We start from the raw sequence: 18,655 nt of genomic DNA, 5'->3' as shown, positions 1-18,655 counted from the left end.
TCATCCTTCCAAGGTCGGCAAATTGAGTACCAGCTTGCTGGGATGAATGATCCTGGTGTGTACCCCGATTTAGATTAGGTACACTGTATCCCTGCGCATCGTAAGAGGCGACTAAGGGTTGGCGTCAGGAAGGGCATCCGACCATAAAAACATTGCCTCAAACAGGGAACCATGATTCTCATGGGGCCCGCAAGGCTAACCCCCGCTCTAGCGGGGAAAATGGCCTCAAAACGATCATTCATTTACATTTTGTCGTCCATTGTATCATTTAAATAAACATAAATGCAAATTTCGCATGTGCAAAAAGTAAGTACACCCTTGGCTCTAATAGGTGGTATTGCCCCCTTTGGCAGAAACAACTTCAAGTAGGCATTTCTTATAACTGTCTACCAGTCTCTGACATCGACTGGGAGAAATTTTTGCCCACTCCTCCATGCAGAATTCTTTCAGCTGTGCGATGTTTGAGGGGTTTCTTGCATGCACAGCTCGTTTCAAATCCCCCCACAACATCTCGATGGGATTTAGATCCGGGCTTTGACTTGGCCATTCCAGAACCATCCATTTCTTTCTTTTCAGCCATTCCTTGGTGGATTTACTGGTATGTTTAGGGTCATTGTCATGTTGCAAGGTCCACCTTCGGTTGAGCTTCAACTTTCCGACAGATGGCCTCACATTATCCTCAAGCACCCTCTGGTACAATGAAGAATTCATAGTGGATTCTATGATGGTGAGCTGCCCAGGCTCTGATGCAGCAAAGCTGCCCCCAACCCATAATATTTCCACCACCATGCTTTACAGTTGCTATCAGGTTCTTGTGGTCAAATGCTGTCTTTGGTTTTCGCCAAACATGTCTTCTGGTACTGTGGCCAAATAGCTCTACCTTTGACTCATCTGTCCAGAGCACATTGTTCCAGAAGTGCTGGTCTTTGCCGAGGTGTTCATTGGCAAACTTTAGTCTTGCCCTGATGTTCTTTCTGGACAGCAAAGGTTTCCTCTTTCCACAAATTTGTGCAGCCTCTTTCTAATGGTAGCCTCGTGCACTTTGCCATCAACAGTGGCAAGAGCTACCTGTAGGTCCCGTGATGACATTCTGGGGTTCTTTGAGACTTCTTTCAGCATCTTGCGGTCTGCTCTCGGGCTGAACTTGCTGGGGCGGCCTGGCCTGAACAAGTTGGCAGTTGTTTGGAATCTTCTCCACTTGTAGATGATCTTCCGGACAGTCGAATGATTGATTTCAAATTGTTTGGAGATCTTTTTGAATCCCTTCCCAGACTCGTAGGCATCTATAACCTTCTTTCTGAAGGCCTCAGAGAGCTCTTTTGATCTAGGCATGGTGACGCCGCACACTTCATCAACAAAGGGCAAACAAAACCAAATGTCTGAGGTTTAAATAAGACAGGTTCCTCCAAGATCCTCTCCAACGATGTTCTAATCATTTGCACCTGAGCTGGTGCACCTGATTCTAATTTTAGGTATTTGAAGTAGTGATAAATGTAGGCGGTGTACTTACTTTTTCCACATGCGAAATTTGCATTTATGTTTATTTAAATTATACAATGGGCTACAAAATGTAAATGTTTCATGATATTTGTTATATTATATCACCTTGATCTATCAATATTGTTGAAATGAAGATCAAATAGCTGTATGTTGAAATATGTTGAAAAAGTCAAAACTTTACATGGGGTGTACTTACTTTTTCACGTGACTGTATATTCATTTAAACTGTGTTCATATTTTGATGATGATTCCCCTAGGATCACGCAAACGAAGCCGAACCTGCCGATGAAACATACGTAGGAGGCAAAAGGTACGAAAATGTTTCTTCCAATTAAAATGCTTTATTTATAAATAATACGGGGTTGGGAGGGGTTGAGGAAGACAGGATGCTATAAATAAATGCAGAACAGTCCTGACGGTCAACAGACACAAATGGCTAATATTCACGGGACACACACTCATATACAGGATAATTAAGGCTTTGAACCAACTAATGGTGCCAAATACCAGACTCTCATGAGAACCAAAGGGGCAGGTGAGGATTTGTGTCAGGCACAGGTCTGTCTCTGGTCCACCACAATGGTGGCTTGAGCAGGCTCAGGTCATGCAGGATGGCAGGAGCAATGATGGTAGACGCAGTAGCTACGTCTCTCGAAAAGCTGCTTCCCCGTTGGGGCAACAGAACAGAGAGAGCTGTTGTCTCCTTGAGACTCAAAGCACAACTGCCACATGCATGCGTGACCAAAACCCTCATCACCTCCAAAACCCTAATCACCGCTTTAATGGGCAGAGGGTCCCGTTATTGGCTGCCCACGATCTGTGGGCAATACCATCTTCCGGGCCGCCCCGTCCTGTGGGGCAGCGCTGGCGAAAAGTGGTCCGCTCCTCTCCAGGGTTCCACAGCTCACCTTGCCACCATGGCTTACAGCGCGCCGGCCAAACAGTCCATGATGCTGTCCATTTGTGCACGCGCCACAAGTCCTCCACGTGGCCTTGCCTGCTACAGGAGGTTTTACACAACAATCTCACCCTATTCTGCTCTCGAAGGGACGTTCACTATTTCCTCAGTGCACGTTTTACAATACGATTGACCTAGTTTCTCTGATACAGACGTAAATCTAACGCACTCTATCATGTGGTCAATACTATGCTTAACACTATCTGTCTCAAGATTTCTTTCTCCCCCTTCCCCGCTTCCATGTAGCAATGCTTTGAAATAGGGAAGTTGTTTGCAGTATGTCAAAATATAAATAAAGTCAGAATCTAACTCCGAGCACATTCCTTATTGGTATACAAATGTCGGGCTATGAACTTCGTCATCGAATGCGATCCATTTTTAACATTTTACTTGTTTTTAGTAAATCAAGCTTTAAAAATACGAATAGTCGCCACAATTAAATATTCATAAGACAACATGAGAACTTTAACTCGAACAACAATAGAAAGCTTGAGAAGAAGTATTTGGAAACAGAGCATTTCCATGTAGACATTATCAACCCCTTACCGGCTAGGTTTGCTGGATTCCATATGGAGACAGCAAAAAAGGGGAAGGGGAGCGGTGAGGGAGAACATGCTTTAGATATACAGTAACGAATGGAAATTGTGTGTAAGTGCCTACTAATGTCCGTGTTATGGTTCATGCTTTCAGTATCAAAATATCGTAGCCACAAGGCTGAATTGTGAATGATTTACAAGGTAAAAAAACAATTGAAGATAAATAATACAATCATAGCAGAACAACATATGAATCAAAGTTAAAGAGCATCCATGTCATCATTCAACAGTCTGATAATACAGGGCATTGCACTTTGGTATTTTTGGATTTATGAGATCTGAGTCTGATAAACACATTCATATTCAGGTAAAAACATAAATATCCTACAAGTTGGAGTATCGATCATCATTTGTTTCCTGGTGGGCCAAAACAAGTCTTAAAACTTGCAATTTAGGATACTTGGCAAAGGTATAAATCTTCACATTGTTTTTAACTGGGCAGCCGACAAGGGAGACCAAAGCCTCACTTGTCCGCAGACAACTCCACTAGTCCACAGAGGTGACATATTTTGGACAAGGCCAGCCATTAAAGTCCAACAGCTTCATCACAACAACACAACATGCATTTTAAGGCCATGTTCCCTGCTAGAGCGGGGGTTAGCCTTGCGGTCCCCATGACAATCTTCTCCATTTTGCCCTATTTTCTGCATCTCTCCTTGTTAACCCCCTTGCCCGCATTTCTTCTTCCACCATCTTTAGCCAAGTCTTTCTCGGTCTTCCCCGTCCTCTACTTCCTTCTACATTAACTTCCATCACTCTTCTCAACCAGTCACTTTCATCCTTCCTCAATACATGACCAAACCATCTCAACCTGTTCCTCTTCACAGCATCAATCACAGGCAATATTCCCATCATCTTTCGCAATTCATCATTTGTCTTCCTCTCTCTCAACGATACTCCGCACATCCATCGAACCATTCGCATTTCCACCCTTTCCAGCCTTCGTTGCTGCTCTACGTTCATTACCCATGTCTCGCTCCCATAAATCATAACACTTCTCACACATGCAGCATACACCTTTCCCTTCAGCTTCAGCGACACTCTCCTCCTCATCAGCATGCCACTCAGTTCCCGAAACTTCTTCCATGCACATCTCACTCGAGCAACCGTTGCCGAGTCTGATCCACCTTCTCCATTCAGCATGTCTCCAAGGTAGCAAAATGTTTTCACACCTTCCAGCTTCACGCCGTCTCCAAGATCCAACTCAACATTTCCTCCATCTGCAGCTCCCTCTGTGCACACCTTACATTTGAATGTAGCTGCCACACTGGTTAATGACCCTCTCAGACCACTACATTTTTGATGAACCCACTCAGCACACATTGTACATTGAATGGAGTTCACTCCGACACCCTTCCTGCACACAGCACACGGCCACTTCCCAGTTCTTTCCACCTCACCACATGCTTTACCACTTGCCATCACCTTTGTCTTTCCGATATTCACCTTCAGACCTTTTGTCTCCATACATTCCTTCCACTTGTTCATCTTTTCCTTCAGTCCATCCTTCAGAACAGCTTCATCGACAGCAATAAATGATGTTTAATTGAACAAAAATTTTATTATCTTTAATTAAGTCAATAATTTTTAAATAAATTAATTTTGCAATTATTTTGTTGCTTAACATACACAAAACTGTAATTCTTAGCTTTGTTAAAATGCTTTTATTTGTGTGCATTTTCTGTCACATTGCATGTATCACTGTTGTATAGACAATATGACAACATGAGCCTGGCCGAGCCGAGAGACAAGTTGAGACAAGATGAGCCTAGACTCGACGAGATTAGATGAAAGTAGATGCGGTCCCTGACTGTTAAGACAAATGTAATGGCAAGTGAAATTGTTTACAGTGTAGAAGCTGAACCTGACACAACAACTACACTGGAGATATCAATCAATGAGACATGATGTCAAGGAATGCCCATGAAGACCAGACCATTGTTGCTTTCCATAGGAAAACCTTGCTGGGAGCTGCAACCATGGGTATCCAATGCACACCAGAGAGGGTAGTGCTGTTAATGCAACAAGGCTTTACCCACTCAACCATGAACAGATACATATGACACCAGAAGACCATGCCAAGGGGCTGGGTGTGGCCCATGAGCCGGGCTCATCAATCCCTGTTGGGCCGGGGTTGATACCCAGCAACAAACACGCCGTGTTCTCGCAACATCGCTAGGCAATGCCATTTGTATTAAAATATCGTGGTAACACTTAAACTATTGAAAAAATGTTCCACATTTGCTGGGTATTGACCCCAATCCAAGGGGACTGACGAGCACTGAAACAGCTGGATTTGACAGTAGCGGGAGCAGGTGGTGACCACAAAAATGGGGAGCATAAAAACCTTGGCAGCAGATACAATTTTTCTTTAATGCTTCAACATAATTATGAAACAAAGGAGTTCACTACAAATGCGACAACTTACCCAAACACGTTTGTTTGTTTCCGATATGACCCACCAACAAAGCAAATCGCGAATAAGTAAATAAACAAACTTGATTTGATTTAGTTGCACTTTAACGTAAACCCAGGATAAAAATTCAAACTATAAAGCATCTGAAAATGCAAAGCCCGTCCGCGTCCATTTGCATACAGTCGTCTTCTTCTTCTTCTGTCTGCTCAAAATAACGAAAACAGTTATAAAAAACTTCAGATCTAAAAAAATAATCAGCTTCTAGCTTTTGATTAATGAACCAATTCTGTGACCCAAAGTGCAGTGTTACGGATTCGTCACTTCCGTCTTTGTGGTTGTCATCCACTTGAAGCATTTTTAGTTTCATGTACTATTATTGTTACATATCGGTACTAAGTATATGGTCTAAGTATATATATGGGGTCGGTACTAAGTCCACTACTATTTGTAGCTGTGATGGAGGTGCTGGCTCAGAACGTGAAGGAGGGTTTACCGTGGGAGTTGTTGTATGCAGATGATCTGGTGTTGATTGCGGAAAGTATGGATGGACTGAAGGAGAAGATGAACAAGTGGAAGGAATGTATGGAGACAAAAGGTCTGAAGGTGAATATCGGAAAGACGAAGGTGATGGCAAGTGGTAAAGCATGTGGTGAGGTGGAAAGAACTGGGAAGTGGCCGTGTGCTGTGTGCAGGAAGGGTGTCGGAGTGAACTCCATTCAATGTACAATGTGCGCTGAGTGGGTTCATCAAAAATGTAGCGGTCTGAGAGGGTCATTAATCAGTGTGGCAGCTACATTCAAATGTAAGGTGTGTACAGAGGGAGCTGCAGATGGAGGAAATGCTGAGTTGGATCTTGGAGATGGCGTGAAGCTGGAAGGTGTGAAAACATTTTGCTACCTCGGAGACATGCTGAATGGAGAAGGTGGATCAGACTCGGCAACGGTTGCTCGGGTGAGATGTGCATGGAAGAAGTTTCGGGAACTGAGTGGCGTGCTGATGATGAGGGGAGTGTCGTTGAAGCTGAAGGGAAAGGTGTATGCTGCATGTGTGAGAAGTGTTATGATTTATGGGAGCGAGACATGGGTAATGAACGTAGAGCAGCAACGAAGGTTGGAAAAGGTGGAAATGCGAATGGTTCGACGGATGTACGGAGTATCGTTGAGAGAGAGGAAGACAAATGATGAATTGCGAAAGATGATGGGAATAGAGCCTGTGATTGATGCTGTGAAGAGGAACAGGTTGAGATGGTTTGGTCATGTCTTGAGGAAGAATGAAAGTGACTGGTTGAGAAGAGTGATGGAAATGAATGTAGAAGGAAGTAGAGGACGGGGAAGACCGAGAAAGACTTGGCTAAAGATGGTCGAAGAAGAAATGCGGGCAAGGGGGTTAACAAGGAGAGATGCAGAAAATAGGGCAAAATGGAGAAGATTGTCATGGGGACCGCAAGGCTAACCCCCACTCTAGTAGGGAAAATGGCCTTTAAAATGCATGTTGTTGTTGTTGTACTATTATTGTTACAGTTTGAGTGTGAAATGGAGATAACTGTCTTCAAAGGTAAAAATAATGTCTCAGAAGGAAAAGGAGATGGGTGAGGGCAAAAACGGAAGAAGAAGAAGAGGCGGGCGAATGGATCGAGTGAGATCGGGAAAGGAAGGCCGATCTGCTTCGATGTGTTGAGCGGACGCTGGTGGACATTGGTCACGAGTGAATATTGGTTTCCCCGGGAAAGAGATTCCTGTGACAGTGTCGTTATTGCTGTGGCAAATAAACCTGCGTGACAGGTTTTGCTTTTGGTTCCGAAAGTGAATCATCGCTGGAGAGCAGGTACGCCTCTATTACCGGCCCGTCCGCCATTTCACCTCGCACCAGCCATTTCACCTCGCACCAGCCATTCGCCTGGTTCTCGTGTGTGTCGTGGATTTCGCTTGGGAACTCGCAGTTCTTCGCGGTTCTCCGCTTGGGAGCCGCTGATCGTTCATGTCAGCATCATTGTCTGGTGAACCGAAGGTGTGAATTCCCAGTCGCCTTTTGGGTGAACTTTTACCGGACCGACATAGGCCCGACACCTCACCAAGCGGCTCTTCTGCAGCATCGACTGTTAGCCGTTCTGGGTTCAGGTCTCAGTACGACATTTTCTTGTGATCGCGAGAGCCAAGGGGATCGACTTTTGCGTGGTATCGTGACACAGTGACTTTGGGGGATGTTACCGATTGCTCACGTGGGAATACCGTGAGTTACTGATTCAGGAAATTGATGGTACCATCATAGAAATTATATGGTGTTTGCTGTGCAAGTGAGGTTTTCTTGTACGTACGTTACTTGTTATTATTGTGTGGTTTTAATACAACTAGGACGTGCCCGTACGTGGGTGCCCGTTCCTTGCCAAAAAAAAAAAAAAAATGTCTTCGCCCATGCATGCATGGGCGTGCCCATGGGCCCATGGGCGTGCCCGTAAGTGCGTGATGTGACCGTACAATGAATGTATCGTCCCGACGCCGCAGCTCGGATGGCGCTGCAGTTAATCGGGCCTGTATCGGCAGAGTTATTATAAACGTGTACTACAATCGATCGTACCTTACAACAATCAACACAGATTGCAACGTCAAATAAATGAATACGCTCTCAAATGTGCCGTCCGAGGCAGCGTCTGCTCGCCACGTTCAGCATCAGTACGTCGTCACTATGACTATCCGTAAGTCCGGAAGTGACGTCCTCATTTGACTGTCCGGAAGGTCGCATATCGCAGTTACGATGAATCGCAAATTAGTTTTAATTAGTTTTAAAACATAGTTTAACGCCAACATAGCGCCAACATAGTTTGCCAACGTGAAATAAATGAATACGCTCTCAAATGTGCTGTCCGAGGCAGAGTCTGTTCGCCACGTTCGGCACACGTGATAGCTCGCTGCTCTCTGATTGGTTGAATCGTTTTTTGGACATAGCTCGGTAACTACTTCTCCGATTAATATGAAACCTTGAAAAGGCACATCCTCAGGTCCCCAGCAATATACCTGGCAAGTTTCAAGTATATCGGACCCGTGGTTGTCGAGAAACAGCGGTCACAGACACACATACACACACACATACACATGCTAGGGCATGCCCGTACTATATATACTAGGGCATGCCCGTACTATATCTATATCTAAAATTATATCCCCCCCCTCTATTTAGATGAAATGGTTTGGTCCAAAGCGAACGGCTTGCGAGTGGTGACAATCCCCCCCCTCTATTTACATGCAATGGTTTGGTCCAAAGCGAACGGCTTCCGGAGTTTGGTAAAGAAATCGCCATCGCGTGCACAAACGCGCAGGAAAGCGAATGAATCGCAAATTCGTTTTTATTAGTTGTAAAACATAGTTTAACGCCAACATAGTTTGCAAACGTGAAATAAATGAATACGCTCTCAAATGTGCCATCCGAGGCAGAGTGTGCCCGCCACGTTCGGCACACGCGATCGTTCGCTGCTCTCTGATTGGTTGAATCGTTTTTTGGACATAGCTCGGTAAGTAATTGTCCGATTAATATGAAACCTTGAAAAGGCACATCCTCGGGTCCCCAGCAATATACCTGGCAAGTTAAAAGTATATCGGACCCGTGGTTGTCGAGAAACAGCGGTCACAGACAAACGTACAGACAGACAGACAGAGATTACTGGAATTATAGATAGATATCTAAAATTATATCCCCCCCCTCTATTTACATGAAATGGTTTGGTCCATTCGCAAAGCCAAAGCGAACGGCTTGCGAGTACGGTGACAACCCCCCCCCTCTATTTACATGAAATGGTTTGGTCCAAAGCGAACGGCTTGCGAGTACGGTGACAATCCCCCCCCCTCTATTTACATGAAATGGTTTGGTCCAAAGCGAACGGCTTGCGAGTACGGTGACAATCCCCCCCCCCTCTATTTACATGAAATGGTTTGGTCCAAAGCGAACGGCTTGCGGAGTTTGGTAAAGAAATCGCCATAGCGTGCACAAACGCGCAGGAAAGCGAAAGAATCGCAAATTAGTTTTAATTAGTTTTAAAACATAGTTTAACGCCAACATAGCGGCAACATAGTTTGCCAACGTGAAATAAATGAATACGCTCTCAAATGTGCCGTCCGAGGCAGAGTCTGTTCGCCACGTTCGGCACACGTGATAGCTCGCTGCTCTCTGATTGGTTGAATCGTTTTTTGGACATAGCTCGGTAACTACTTCTCCGATTAATATGAAACCTTGAAAAGGCACATCCTCGGGTCCCCAGCAATATACCTGGCAAGTTTCAAGTATATCGGACTGGTAGTTGTCGAGAAACAGCGGTCACAGACAAACACACAGACACACAGACATTCACACAGAGATTACTGGAATTATAGATAGATACTTGGTTTTTGAAACAATTGATTGGTGTGGTTTCACCATTGGTCATTGGTACACATAATAGCACATCTTTCTGCCATGACTCCTTTCGGGGCTCGGAGGTACACCGTGGCCGGGGTTTGGGGAGGAGCACGTAACAGAAATTGGGGGCTCGTCCGGGATAGAATTCCCTAACATTCCCAAAATTCCCAAATTTGGAATTTTCTAACATTCCCAAATTTGTATTTCTAAAAATTTGAAATTTTTGTGTGAAGGTTAACAGGTGCTAACTAATAGTCACAATGGTGTTTGAAGTAGAAAAGTTTGCGACGTCCCCTAACGAGGCACAATTCCAGGCGTTAAAAAAATCGGAACTTATGGTATTGGCCAAATATTATAACTTGGAGGTCCGAGTTAGTATGAAGAAAGCAGAGATTCAGACATTGGTGGTAGAATCTCTAGTGGGACAAGGAACATGGGAAGAGGTAGCCTTGGATTGGTTACCAGAGGAAAAAGGAAATATGGAGCTCCGGAAAATGGAGATGCAACTGCAGAGCCAGGAAAGGTTAAAAGAGATGGAATGGAAAGCAGAAAAGGAAAGAGCAGAACAGGAACGAGAACTCGAGGAGAGAAGAGCAGAGCAGAGCAGAGGAATGAGCAGAGGAAAGGAGAGCCAAAAGGGAGTTAAAGGAACGGGACATGGAGTATCAGAGGGAACGTAAACTCAAGGAGCTTGAATTACTGGGGGAACGGAGAGAAGTAGCATTCATGCCGGCTAGTTCGACAACCAGTCAGAACTCTTGGGATGTTGGTAGGCATGTGAGGCTGGTTTCACCCTTTAATGAAAAGGAGGTAGCCAAGTTCTTTCTACACTTTGAGAAGGTGGCTCAAATGTTAAAATGGCCTGTTCGCCTGTTAAAATGGCGAACTTTGTACTAACATGGACTATGTTAGTACAAAGTGTTCTGGTGGGTAAAGCTCAAGATATCTATTCGGCTTTATCGATTGACAATGTACAGATTAAGAGATAGTGAAGAAAGCCATTCTCAAAGCCTATGAATTGGTCCCTGAAGCTTACCGACAAAAATTTAGGAATGCCAGGAAGAGGGAGAGTGAGACCCATGTGGAGTTTGCCAGAATGAAGGAAACTGTGTTTGATAGGTGGTGTGACTCGAAGGAGATTGGGAAAGACTTCAACCGTTTACGACAATTGATCTTGGTGGAGGAATTCAAACAGTGTGTCCACGCGGACATTAAAGTGCATCTGGATGAAAAAAGGCACTGGAGCTGTATGAGGCAGCAACAGTGGCAGATGACTATGCCTTGACACATGGGGTTCCACAAACCTAACTTCCCGCCCAGAATTAGCCAGGAGAGTTATGGTAAATCAGGTTCGGAGAACAAATTTTCATGGAGGCGGCCTAGAGAGGACTATGGGGAATAATCTGATACCACGACTTTTAGGGATATTGTTTTAGATGATGTTTAGACTGCAGTTCCAAGGCAGACCTATCTTCCAGGGGGCCCGAGGCAGACCACGGATTTTTCCTCCGGGCCTACTTGCGCTTTTTGCAAGAAACCTGGGCATTTGATGTCCCAATGTTATGCCCTGAAAAGGAAAAATCAGGATCGGAGTCAGGCTAGTGCAACTCCGAATGCGTTGGCCAATGCAAGAAATCGTCCTTGGAGGACAGTGCCTTGTGTAGGTTCCCGTGCCAAAGTTACGGCATCACAGACGACCTTGTCCAAGAGGGTTACAAACCTTTTATTTCCGAGGGGTTTGTGTCACTGGATGGGGACTTAACTAACCAGAGACCTGTTAGGGTATTGAGGGACACAGGAGCACATCAATCTTTGATGCTCGAGGGCATTTTGCCATTGTCGGAGAAGACGGCAACGGGGGTTAGTGTTCTCTTACAGGGGGTTGGTGGCTATGTTAAAGCTCCTCTTCATGTCATCCATTTGAAGTCTGATTTGGTGTCAGGACCGGTCACTGTGGGGTTACAAGCCACTCTTCCTGTAGAGGGAATTTCTTTTATTATCGGGAATGATTTGGCCGGGGGTCGAGTTTCTGATAATCTGATGTTGGTTGAAAAGCCCAGTATGGAAAATAACACAGCACAGTTAGAGCAGGAGATTCCGGGTATCTTTCCATCCTGTGCAGTGACTCGTGCTATGGGTAGGAAGTGCTCTGAAGAGAAGGAGAAGGAAGGTGATGTGGATTTGGGTTCCATAGAGATATTGGAGGAAAAGTCGGGAAGAGATAATAGGAAAGGGAGTGACATCAAGGAACCTAAGGAAAAGGTGGCATCTGGACCAAAAGAGAAAATGGAGTGTCCGTCGGAGACATCTGGGAACGAGGCTGAACAGACGGTGCTTGTCCGAAAGAGACTTGTTGAAGAACAACACAGAGATTCGGAGCTCCAGAGTTTGATTGGTAAAGCTATTACAGAGGGAGAGGCTATGAAGATACCTGTTGGTTACTTCATGAAAGGGGAAATACTCATGAGAAAATGGAGACCACCGGAGGTGCCAGCAAATGATGAGTGGAAAGTTCATTACCAAATTGTGGTGCCACAGCTGTACCGGAAGGAGATATTGAGTTTGGCACATGAGACACCTTTGGCCGGGCACCTTGGAGTGAACAAGACATGTGACAGAATTTTGGTACATTATTTCTGGCCAGGATTGCGACGTGATGTGGCGGAGTTCTGTAAACCTTGCCATTCTTGCCAGCTGGTGGGAAAACCTAATCAGAAAGTCCCCTATGCACCTTTAAAACCAACTCCAGCTTTTGAAGAGCCATTCAGCCGAGTCATTATTGACTGGGTAGGCCCTTTACCTAAAACTAAGGCTGGACATCAGTATTTGCTGACCATCATGTGCGCTTTCACGAGGTTCCCAGAAGCGGTGCCTCTTAGGAAAATTACTGCGGCAGTTATTGCGAAGGCCTTGATTAAATTTTTCACTTTGGTTGGCCTACCTAAGGTCATCCAGTCTGATCAGGGTTCCAATTTCATGTCAACGCTTTTTCAGCAAGTGGTACACCTGTTGGGAGTGGAGCAAGTAAGATCAAGTACTTATCATCCCGAGAGCCAAGGGGCCTTGGAAAGGTTTCACCAGACATTGAAGAATATGATCAGAACGTATTGTTTTGAATGTGACAAGGATTGGGATGAAGGAATACCCTTATTGTTGTTTGCTACGAAGGAATCCGTTCAGGAGTCATTGGGATTCAGTCCTTTTGAACTTGTGTTTGGACACGCAGTTCGAGGACCATTTAAATTAGTGAAAGAACAGTGGCTACAGGAGGAGTCGCAGTCAACAGTGGTAGAGTATGTGTCAATGGTTAGGCACAGATTGGCAAAGGCTTGTGAAGTTGCGAGAGGAAACTTGAAAGTGATACAGGATAAAATGAAAGTGAAACATGACAAGAAATCTCAGATAAGAAATTTCAGTCCTGAGGACCGAGTGTTAGTATTGCTTCCTGTTCCAGGTCAGCCACTACAGGGTAAGTATTTTGGTCCCTATACAATCGAAAGGAGGGTTAATGAAACGGATTACGTGGTGACAACTCCCGACCGATGGAAAAAGCGGCAGCTGTGTCATGTCAACCGACTGAAGAAATATTATGAGAGGAAGCCTGCGGAAAAAATGGATCCTGTCTCACCTGTCGTGCCTGTAGTCGGGGTGCAAGAGAATCCAAAGGTTGACGCCGGTGTGAAGTTTGATAACTTTGATGACCAGGCTTGTCCCAGATTGACGAACACGGAAGTGTTGAGTAATTTAGACGAGAAATTAGGTCATTTGACGAGGGAACAACAAGGACAACTATCCAGCCTAATCTTTGAGTTTGCACATTTGTTCACAGATATACCGGGTCGTACTGACCTGGTATATCATGATATTGAGATGGGGGAAGCCACTCCTGTGAAACAACACCCCTATCGGATGAACCCTGTGAAGATGGAGTATCTTCGGAAGGAGGTTCAGTATATGTTGGAGAATGACATCATCGAACCAAGCAGCAGTGAATGGAGCTCACCATGTGTGTTGGTTCCAAAACCCGATGGCAGTTTTCGCTGTTGTGCGGATTTAAAACGGGTTAATGCAGTGACCAAGACCGACTCATATCCCATCCCGAGGGTTGATGACTGTATTGATAGAATAGGCCCAGCTGAATTTGTAACTAAATTTGACTTGCTGAAAGGGTATTGGCAGATTCCACTTACTGATAGAGCCAAGGAAATCTCGGCTTTAGTCACACCAAATGGGTTGTATCAGTACAAGGTTCTTTGCTTTGGATGGAAAAACGGGCCTGCTACATTTCAACGGCTGATTAATAAGCTTATTGCAGACCTTGAGGGGGTGGAGGCTTATCTGGATGATGTCATCATCCACACTATGCCCATGGAAGATCATATGAAACAAATTCATGCATTTTTCAAGAAACTGACTGAGGCAGGGTTGACCATCAACTTGTCTAAGAGTGAGTTTGTAAAAGTACAGGTGGTGTTCCTAGGCCATGTAGTAGGTCAGGGTCAGGTGCAACCAGTGACAGCCAAGATAGAAGCCATTTATCGCTTCCAAGTTCCAAAAGGGAAGAAGGAGCTTAGGCGATTCATGGGTATGGCTGGTTGGTACCGGCGGTTCTGCAGGAATATTTCTGATGTGGTAGCCCCTTTTAACGAATTTGCTGAGGAAAGAGACCAAGTTTGTTTGGGATGACAAATGCCAGGCTCCTTTGCCCACGTCAACGCGATATTAATGAGCTCTCCTGTCCTAGCAGCGCCGGATTTTCAAGAACCTTTCAAGTTGGCCATTGATGCAAGTGATGTGGGGGCTGGGGCAGTTCTATTACAGGAAGATGAGGATGGCGTGGATCACCCGGTGTGCTACTATTCGAAAAAGTTTAACAAACACCAGGCAAATTATGCCACTGTGGAAAAAGAGACCCTTGCTCTCCTGCTAGCACTTCAGCATTATGAGGTGTATCTGGGAACTACTACCTTTCCTATAAAAGTCTTCACTGATCACAACCCCTTTACCTTCATTCAAAAAATGCAAAAATAAAAATCAGAGGTTGATGAGATGGAGTTTGTCTTTGCAGGAGTTCAACTTGGAAATTGAGCATGTAAATGGCAGGGACAATGTCGTTGCCGATGCTTTATCCAGAGTGAACTAACTTTGAAAATTCCTGTGGGTTGTTTGGAAGTTTTGTTGCTTTCTTCTGGGGAATATTAATTATTGTTGTTCATGTGAGTTTTACATGTGAGTTCATGTGAGTCCGGCCGTAAAACATTGCTTCAAAAAGGGGACCAAAAAACAACAACTACCACGGTCCCCGAAAAGGCCAACCCCCGCTTTGCGGGGAAAAATGGCCTCTAAACGGTGGTTATGTGAGTTGATCAGCCATAGGTTGATTTGTAGTGTTTGGGTGTGAGTTTTACTTTTGTTTGTTGAAGAGGGTTTTTGCATGAAAAGTTCTTCGCTCTTTTGTTCTTCGCTCTTTCACGAGCCTCGATCTTGTATACAAAAAAAAAGAAAAAAAAGAAAAAAAAAGTTTTCACTATGTTCAAACTTTCTTTCTTGAGGGTGGGGAGTGTTACGGATTCGTCACTTCCGTCTTTGTGGTTGTCATCCACTTGAAGCATTTTTAGTTTCATGTACTATTATTGTTACAGTTTGAGTGTGAAATGGAGATAACTGTCTTCAAAGGTAAAAATAATGTCTCAGAAGGAAAACGAGATGGGTGAGCGCGAAAACGGAAGAAGAAGAAGAGGCGGGCGAGTGGATCGAGTGAGATCAGGAAAGGAAGGCCGATCTGTTTTGAGGTGTCGAGTGGACGCTGGTGGACATTGGTCATGAGCGAATATTGGTTTCCCCGGGAAAGGGATTCCTGTGACAGTGTCGTTATTGCTGTGGCAAATAAACCTGCGTGACGGGTTTTGCTTTTGGTTCCGAAAGTGAATCATCGCTGGAGAGCAGGTACGCTTCCATTACCAGCCCGTCCGCCATTTCACCTCGCACCAGCCATTTTCACCTCACACCAGCCATTCACCTGGTTCTCGTGTGTGTCGTGGATTTCGCTTGGGAACTCGCAGTTCTTCGCGGTTTTCTGCTTGGGAGCCGCTGATCGTTCATGTCAGCGTCATTGTCTGGTGAACCGAAGGTGTGAATTCCCAGTCGCCTTTTGGGTGAACTTTTACCGGACCGACGTCGGCCCGACACCTAACCAAGCGGCTCTTCTGCAGCGTCAACTGTTAGCCGTTCTGAGTTCAGGTCTCAGTAAGACCTTTTCTTGTGATCGCCAGAGCCAAGGGGATCGACTTTGGCCTGGTATCGTGACACAGTGACTTTGGGGGATGTTACCGATTTCTCACGTGGGAATACCGTGAGTTATTGATTCAGGAAATTGATGGTACCATCATAGAAATTATATGGTGTTTGCTGTGCAAGTGCGGTTTTCTTGTACATGTGTTACTTGTTATTATTGTGTGGTTTTAATACAATACTTGGTTTTGGTAACAATTGATTGGTGTGGTTTCACCATTGGTCATTGGCACACATAATAGCACATCTTTCTGCCGTGACTCCTTTCGGGGCTCGGAGGTACACCGTGGCCGGGGTTTGAGGAGGAGCACGTAACAGCAGATTCTTAAAATTTCAGGTCAAATGGACAAAAGTTATGATTTTATACAACCTTGACCCTTGACCTTTTGATAAAAAACAAACAAACAATCGACTCCTACCTTTTGATTAGTGAACCAATTCTGTGACCCAATCTGCAAATTACAGAAATTGTAGTTCAATGGGGTGAAAATTGATGATTTTACGCAACCTTCACCTTTGACCTTTTGTTCTAAAAAAAACAAATCTCTTGTTGCCTTTGATTGGTGAACCCAGTCAGTGACGCAATATGCAAATTCTTTAAATTTCAGGTCAATCGGGTGAAAATTGGTGATTTTATCTGACGCTGACCTTTGGACAAAATTATTAACTTACCTTCTCCATATTCTCATAATAAAGCTTTGTTAAAAATTTGTTGACAAAACTCAAATGGTGAATTGAAATTTCAGGTCAATTGGATGAAAATTGATGATTTTATGTGGTTGACCTTTGACCTTTTAACCTTTTGACAAAATTATTAATTTGCCTTCTCCATATTATCATAACAAAGGTTTGGTGAAAATTTGATGACAAAACTCAAATTGTAAAAACGTTACTGCCTGGAGAGAGACAGACACACCGACAAACAGACAGACAGATACACAGACAGACAGCTACACAAACAGACAAACACACAGAACAAACAGGCAGACAGATACACAGATGCTGTGCAGGGGACGGGCTAATGAAGTGTGAGATCCTAAACGTGGATCCCAGGAACATGTGGGATCATATACCTGGAGCATGCCTGGATCTAGCAGCAGGTGTACACAAGAGGACCATTAGGAGGACACAGTTTATCCGTTGGGAATAAAGATGATAATAATCAGCTCTCCAACGTACAGCAACACTGTGACATCATGTTTATTCCAAACCACAAAACAGTATCCTCCTAACAGTGCTTACAGTAAGGCAATAGATAATGCGCTCATGTGGTAAATGACATTTGTTGGTCAGAAACAGTGCAGCAATGGCTGTGATTGGACAAGATTTGTCTAGAATTTACGATACACAGTTTAGGGGTCTTAACATTCATAAATTCCTGAATTGGAAGGAAGTTCAGCCCAAGCAGACTATTTTAAGCATTATATTATACTCCTGAGCTCTAATAAGGGTGAAACATGTCTGCAGCCATGCTATTTGATCTCTTTGAGGTGTTTTGAACCATTATCTGCGATGCTTGATTCATGCTGCGAGACGTCACAACGCTACGGTGACGTCCTGGTGTTACTGTAGGTTACAGCGCTGATTATAATAATCTTTATTTCCAACCACAACAGAATCTTACCAACGGTGTTGTAGTAAGGGAATAGATAATGCAAGTGTGTGGCAGATGACGATTGTTTGTCACAATCGTGTAACAATGGCCGTGATGGGAGACGATTTGTCTTGTACTTACTATACACAGTTATGGGGTTGTACCATATATATCTATCTATATCTATCTATCTATCTATCTATATATATATATACACACACACACACACACACACACACACACACACACACACACACACACACACACACACACACACACACACACACACACACACACACACAAGTGGCCAGCCGATCTACTTGCATAACATTTTTGTGGAGGCATTTCTTTTGTACCATTCTTTTTGTAGACAAAGACAAAGCTCGTGGAAGTGCTGGAGCAAAGAATGGACCAGAACATAGCAGAAGAAGGAGAACATAGTGAAAAAGTGGAAACATAGCAACAATGTCAAACAAGAGGCTTTGACAAGCTCCCTGTACATATCTCGGCCATTCAGCACAGTAGGGCATCCTGCTTCACTTGCCAAGCTTTCTGCCTGTGGCAGTGTGGCATAGAAGGATTTATGACTGGTCGTCCGGTATGACCTTCGTTCCTGGATTTATGACATCCTCAACTCACCCAATCCACATGTTGCCAAAAAGTGAAACCTCTCCTCCACTTACCCAGTGGAGGCCGGAGTTCGTCAAGGCAGTATTTTTGGCTCAGTATTGTGCCTTATCTATTCCCTCTCTTCTTTTTTGCAAGTGACTCCACATTGTGTCATAAAGTACCCCATCCCTCTCCTGGATAGACAACAGCTGTGTCTATGTCTGTTGATTGGGAAATCATTAGATTCTCAGCTGAGAAATGGACCTTGTCCATAAATCTTGGAAAATCTCACAGTCTCACCCTAT

The 18,655-nt window shown here is 44.4% G+C and overlaps 1 protein-coding gene across 1 annotated transcript in view; it reads right to left on the bottom strand.

The window, feature by feature from the left end:
* Nucleotides 1-18,655, bottom strand: part of LOC137422292 (receptor-type tyrosine-protein phosphatase delta-like) — a 213,200-nt gene that overhangs the window by 133,136 nt on the left and 61,409 nt on the right. The window lies entirely within an intron of this gene.

Source organism: Myxine glutinosa, chromosome 2 (genome assembly GCF_964187855.1).
Source record: "Myxine glutinosa chromosome 2, kmMyxGlut1.1, whole genome shotgun sequence".
NCBI lineage: Eukaryota > Metazoa > Chordata > Myxini > Myxiniformes > Myxinidae > Myxine > Myxine glutinosa.
The sequence above is the reverse complement of the archived record's forward strand: the minus strand, read 5'-3'. Positions and strand labels throughout refer to the sequence as shown.